Below are 6,821 nucleotides of genomic sequence, written 5' to 3' on the forward strand. Positions count from 1 at the left end.
TATCTGTGTTTGCCGTCAGTGAATTCTCCCACAGTGTTATCCAGTCTATCGGCTAAATACATCCACAGCACAAATCTTATTATTCTTTTCCTGTCCTGTAGTTTGCTGCAGTGTGAGTGATGGTAAAGTGTGTGATCCATATGGGTTGTAAGTGTCTGGATATAAGCAGAAATGTCCCCATTCACTGACTGCAAGCAGAGATGTTGGAAACAGAATTATTACATTATAATTGTTCATCATACAGTGACCCAAAAGGCACGTAATGTCTCAGCGAATACTCTTTATCTAATACTGCTTTTTAGTAATGTTCAGCTGATTTGTCCAAATGTTCCAGTTCAGCAACGTTATCCGAATCCAGATGCTCAGCGTTTCATTCCCCGCGGCTGGAGAAGTTGGATGTCGCCCTAGGGCTGTCAGGAAAACATAGGTATGATACACCTACAGTTCAGAAGACCCAAATTATCCTCAATATCTATTCGCATCAAGAGGGGGAAAAACACTAATATAAACACCTTTTTCATCAAGTGCTGGGGAGGATAAAAAAAATGACATGCTCTTACCTACCCGCTCCAGTGCTGGTGGTCAGGTACTGCCTCTCTGGGCCCTGGCCGCCTCCTGGTCCGAGCGGGGACCCATGACATGACATGTGAGGTTTGCTCAGCCAGTCAGCAGCTGCAGTGGGGTTCTGTCTCGGTGCTGACTGGCTGCGCGGACCTCACACGTCATGACCCAGGTTCCCTCTCAGACCAGGAAGTGACTGGGAACCGGAGCCACGGTATGTGCTTATTAGCTATATAGCCCCCCCAAAAAAATGGTAAAGTTGCAAACAGCAGCAAAAAAATATAAAAGAATAAAGTGCAAGAATTTATAAGCAAAGATACAAACAGCTGCTGAAAATGGCTATAGCCACAATAAATTGCAACAAGACCAGGCATTAGTTACCCATAATCCTGAATTATAGCTATAGTCTGTGTTTCCATCGCCCAGCACCCAACTCCTGCAGCTGCGGAGAATCAAACGTTGAGCGTTTGGGCTCGGATAATGTTGCTGAACTCCAACTTCTTGACATATCTGCTGAACGCTACTTTTCATTTAAATCACATCTTACACTCCAGTCACATCCGGAGCTGCAGTCACAGATTTTTTGGCTGGTTTGTTAGCTGCAGCACGTCACATGTCAAACGTCGTATGTCAAATCGACATCTGATTCTTGCTTAGCTTTATTATTAGAAGTGGGATCTCGGCTTTTAATTTCCGTGCAACAAAAGGTAGAATGGTGATTGCAGCTCTGGATGCAACTAAAGTATAAGGCTTGGTGTAAAAAACACAGCCACTTTCAGCACCACCCTTGTCTTCAGGTTGTCTGCGATATAACAGTTCAGCTCCATTCACTTTAATAGAACTGAGTTGCAAAACCTCACAACCAAACTGAGGACAAGGGGTGGTGCTGTTTTTGGAAGAGAGCAACCATGTTTTTCTCATTCTGGGTAACCCCTGTATGAAAGAACTAAAATCTAAATAAACTACTTGACCTTCGTTCCTGATATGAAGACTGGTATGGTAAGTGAAATGAACTGAGTGGCCCCATGTGTCCTGTAGATATGTCATATGTATATATGTAGTGGATTGTGCTATGTTTTCATCCAGGTCAGTGGGCCAGGACTTCTCCCTGCCCTCACATGTAAATAGGACATTTGTACCTGTGTTAACCCTGTACAGTTTCTGAGACGTCCGGCATGTCCGCTGTTTGGCCGCACAAAAATGTGAACACCAGGAAGTTACAAATTCATTCTCCTTACCCGTTTTACCATCCCCCCCGAGTACACAGCTTACTCTTCCACATAACAGCTGTATACTGCTAGAGCCATCGGAATATTGTCCAGTGCCCCCTGTCCCTATGTACCGACCCGTGACAGGAAGGGGGCGCTCTGCAGCAGCCGCTCTCCTAGCAGGTACACAATCATTCTTATGTGCTGGACGGTGACTTATTTTGTATAACAAGTGTGAATTTTCGGTTTTGTATGTAACTTTTTACCAAAATAAAACATTTTAAAACAAGTCATGACAGGCCCCACAAAACGTATTTTACATAAAGTACAGTGAGGCTGGGTTCACACTGTGTTTTTGCATTGACTTCCATTTATGAAAAAAGGATCAAAACGCATCTGTACACATTAAGGTGGTCAGCCACAAGGCCGGGCTCGCCTGTACTACGTTATTGTTACCCTAAACCAGGGATGGGGAACCTTCGGCCCTCCAGCTGTTGCAAAACTACAATTCCCATCATGCCTGGACAGCCGAAGCTTTAGCTTGATGGGAATTGTAGTTTTGCAACAGCTGGAGGGCCGAAGGTTCCCCATTCCTGCCCTAAGCCACAGGTGTCAAACTCGCGGCCCTCCAGCTGTTGTACAGTCTTTCGAGGGCAACAAGTTTGGAACCCCTGCCCTAAACCATGAACAAGCTAACGGAAAAAGATGCAAACCATGGTGCTAAAGATGCAAATTTGGTCCATGCTACATTGACTATTTCCCCATTTATAGCTGCATATATAATGGTGCCCATACACTTACACATGAGTCAGCGCTTACCAAGGAGTTTCTGCAGAAGTTTATTCCACAGATGACTTGTTAGTGAAATGCAAGAGCAGCCCTTTAAAATCCAGCAAGCACAGGAAACATCTGTCCACATAAGCAGAGGTCTAATCCTTGGGTCCAGCTTTGTGTTCCCTCACATCTGCCGTGCTGAGGATTGCAGGATCTAGGCCAGCAGCTGCCGCTTCTTAAAAGTGACTCTCGCTTGGCAGAGGGGGTGACGGGCTGCAGTGAATCTCACTCAACGGGGTCTGGCTTTTAAGGGTGTATAAGATGGAGTTTGTGATGCTATAGCTTAAAGTGTACCTGTCATGAAGTATGCTAACCTGATCAGTGTACTTGACTTAAAGGAGTAGTTCACCCAAAAATGTTTTCTTTCAAAAACTAGTGCTAGTTAGACAAACGTTGTCACGCGCTTCGTCAGGTCTGGTACGCAGACCTGACGAAGCGCGTGACCACGTGAAAACGTTTGTCTGACTAGCACCCGCTTCTCCACCTTCCCCCTTCCCTGCTGTGTTCATCCCTGGATCAATAAAGCACCGTACGGCATACTTTGTGGTAAGTGACCGCATCTTTTCTTCTCCTATTTGCCTATAACTACTATAATACTGATCCTATATACAAGAATATAACTACTATACTACTGGATAAGGGCAGTGACTGTGTAGTGCAGGGATAAGAGCAGGTCTGTCAGTGAGGTGTTGGCTCTGGAGACGTTACGTTCCTGCCTTCTCCATTATGGAGTGTTTGGAGTAATCTTTGCTCCTTTCTTGAAGTGCTTCCAGTTTGTCCTTGTACACAAGAGACTCAAATAGACAGTTTTCTCATTAGCCGGAGTAGCTGAGCCGGGAGTGCGGGTGGGTAAGATGTTAAGCTGAGGATTTGTGCTAATCTTAGGAGAATATGTGCCGCACTCTGAACTCTTTGCTGTGTGGACAGCGCCCATTATGTAAGCTCTTTGGGTTTGTCCTCAGTAAACCGAAAAAAAAAGGGAATGGCCTGGAATTCTCTCAATGTTTTGGAAATACTTGCCCAGAAAGTGGGTCCTGTGCTCTTGTTGTTGCCTGCGTGACTGTGTATGCGGCCATGTTGTGGCCTGTATGATTGTTTTTGCGGCCATGTTGTGGCCTGTATGATTGTGTTTGCGGCCATGTTGTGGCCTGTATGATTGTGTTTGCGGCCATGTTGTGGCCTGTATGATTGTGTTTGCGGCCATGTTGTGGTCTGTATGATTGTGTTTGCGGCCATGTTGTGGTCTGTATGATTGTGTTTGCGGCCATGTTGTGGCCTGTATGATTGTGTTTGCGGCCATGTTGTGGCCTGTATGATTGCGTTCGCGGCCATGTTGTGGCCTGCATGACTGTGTATGTGGCCATGTTGTGGCTTGAATGATTGTGTTTGCGGCCATGTTGTGGCCTGTATGACTGTGTATGCGGCCAAGTTGTGGCCTGCATGAAAGTGTATGCAGCCATGTTGCGACCTGCATCATTGTGTATGCGGCCTGCATGAAAGTGTATGCGGCCATGTTGCAACCTATATGATTGTGTTTGCGGCCATGTTGTGGCCTGTATCACTGTGTATGCGGCCAAGTTGCGACCTGTATGATTGTGTATGCGGCCTGCATGAAAGTGTATGCGGCCATGTTGCAACCTATATGATTGTGTTTGCGGCCATGTTGTGGCCTGTATCACTGTGTATGCGGCCAAGTTGCGACCTGTATGATTGTGTATGCGGCCTGCATGAAAGTGTATGCGGCCATGTTGCGACCTGTATGATTGTGTATGCAGCTTGTATGATTGTCTATGCGGCCATGATGTGGCCTGTATGATTGTGTATACGGCCATGATGTGGCCTGTATGATTGTGTATACGGCCATGTTGCGGCCTGTATGATTGCGTTCGCGGCCATGTTGTGGCCTGTATGATTGTTTTTGTGGCCATGTGGCCTGCATGACTGTGTATGTGGCCATGTTGCGGCCTGCATGAAAGTGTATGCGGCCATGTTGCGACCTGTATGATTGTGTATGCGGCCATGATGCGGCCTGTATGATTGTGTATACGGCCATGATGCGGCCTGTATGATTGTGTACGGCCATGTTGTGGCCTGTATGATTGTGTATACGGCCATGTTGTGGCCTGTATGATTGTGTATACGGCCATGATGCGGCCTGTATGATTGTGTACGGCCATGATGCGGCCTGTATGATTGTGTACGGCCATGTTGTGGCCTGTATGATTGTGTATACGGCCATGTTGCGGCCTGTATGATTGTGTATACGGCCATGTTGCGGCCTGTATGATTGTTTATGCAGCCATGTTGCGGCCTGTATGATTGTTTATGCAGCCATGTTGTGGCCTGTATGATTGTTTATGCAGCCATGTTGTGGCCTGTATGATTGTGTATACGGCCATGTTGCGGCCTGTATGATTGTTTATGCAGCCATGTTGCGGCCTGTATGATTGTTTATGCAGCCATGTTGTGGCCTGTATGATTGTGTATACGGCCATGTTGCCACCTGCATGGTTGTGTATGCAGCCATGTTGCTGAACCTGAACACACAACATTAGTCAGGAGGCCAAGAGTCATCAAGATAGTTTGGTAGCAGAAACCAGGGGTATGACGGTTTTTATGACTTCCCACACCTATTGGTTTCCATGTCCCTATTCACACGTCCATGATTTTTACAGATTTGTGATTTGGCTGCGATACGTGCCACATAATTTACATAATTGTACTACGAACACACCAATAACATGGGAGCTTCTGCAACGTCCGCAAATAACCGATCCTTCATTCCTTCACGCCAAAATTGATTTGGTCCGTGAATCTAGTCCTCCGTAAATTGTGCGCAAGGAATGCGTGAAGGCCCAGTTACTGTGGTCATATACGGAGTATATACCATATCCAAATCAGATCTTTTATACTTATAACATCAGGTATTGATTCCATAGGTGACAAATTAAAATGCAACAAAAAACACAAAAAGATAGATTTTTTTTTCTTTATTTTGTTCCTTTCCTTGGTTTTGCACCAGTTTACATAATACATAAAAAAAAATAACTACGAGAATACAATAAAATAATTATCGAGTTCGGCAATAATTTAGGCATTTCTATAAAGAATTTCTTTTAGCGACAGGAAAAGTTAAATTATTTTTTTTTATTTTACAGGAAAAAAAGGAGAGGGGAGAAATAGATTAGTGTGCGAAAGGTAGAAGTCGCCTCAGTTTTTAGAAGTTTAGTTGTTAACGCCACAAACTTATATTCTTTATAATCAGGACTATCTAACAAGGTACTGGCCTCAATGCTGTTAGCAACCAATCAGAGTTCAGCTTTCATTTTCACAGAGCCACTTAAGAAATAAAAGCAGGGCTCTGATTGGCTTTTTTTCAGCAACTCACTGTTGCTATGGCAACAGGGCCAACCTTGATATATGAGGCCTACTAATGGTAAAAGCACAATTCCAGCCCTGATCTAGATTTTCCTTTTTGCGCTTAGTATAAATGTTGCCCATAGCAACCAATCAGAGCTCCGCTTTTATTTCTCTGGTAAAGTGAAAGCTGACCTGTGATTAGTTGCTATGGGCAACACACAATCTTACTATAAGACAAGACCATAAATCTCTATGAAGGCCCAGTGTCCTGACCCGACACGCCTCACAGCCTTACATAGATGCTACGAGTTTGCATCAGAACTGGGACCTTACTTAATAGAATTCTGACGAGCGACTGGAATTGCCCTTTAAATTTTATTTTTTTTTCCACAGTAAAAATTTCCTTCTAAAATTGTACCTTATCACAAGTGTACACGACATGGTTAGCGAAGGTTGTGACATAAAAGTGCACTTATATTCACTGAAAACGACGCTTTACTCTGCGATCATTTTTTCTTTAAAAACTGACCAAAAAGATGACCACATGCGTACAGAACCACGCCCTAATACAGTGGGCAATAATAACAGGCCTTTCCAGCAAAATCGCGCTGCCATTGGCCACCAATGTAGTCGTGGTTTTGTCAACATGAGGTAGTTCCAACATGGCGTACTACCCTTAAAGGGATTTCCATGACTAGAAAAATAGCATCACCCCTGCCCATAGGTTGCGTTGTGGCTCTATTGAAGTGAGTGGCCCTGTTTCTGGAAATCCAGCAAAATCCCTTTAAGCACTAATCCCACAGTCTGATAAATACAGTACATACATTATACAGAGATTAAAAGAAGGTTGTTGTATCA

The sequence above is a fragment of the Dendropsophus ebraccatus genome, chromosome 8, assembly GCF_027789765.1.
Source record: "Dendropsophus ebraccatus isolate aDenEbr1 chromosome 8, aDenEbr1.pat, whole genome shotgun sequence".
Taxonomy (NCBI): Eukaryota; Metazoa; Chordata; class Amphibia; order Anura; family Hylidae; genus Dendropsophus; species Dendropsophus ebraccatus.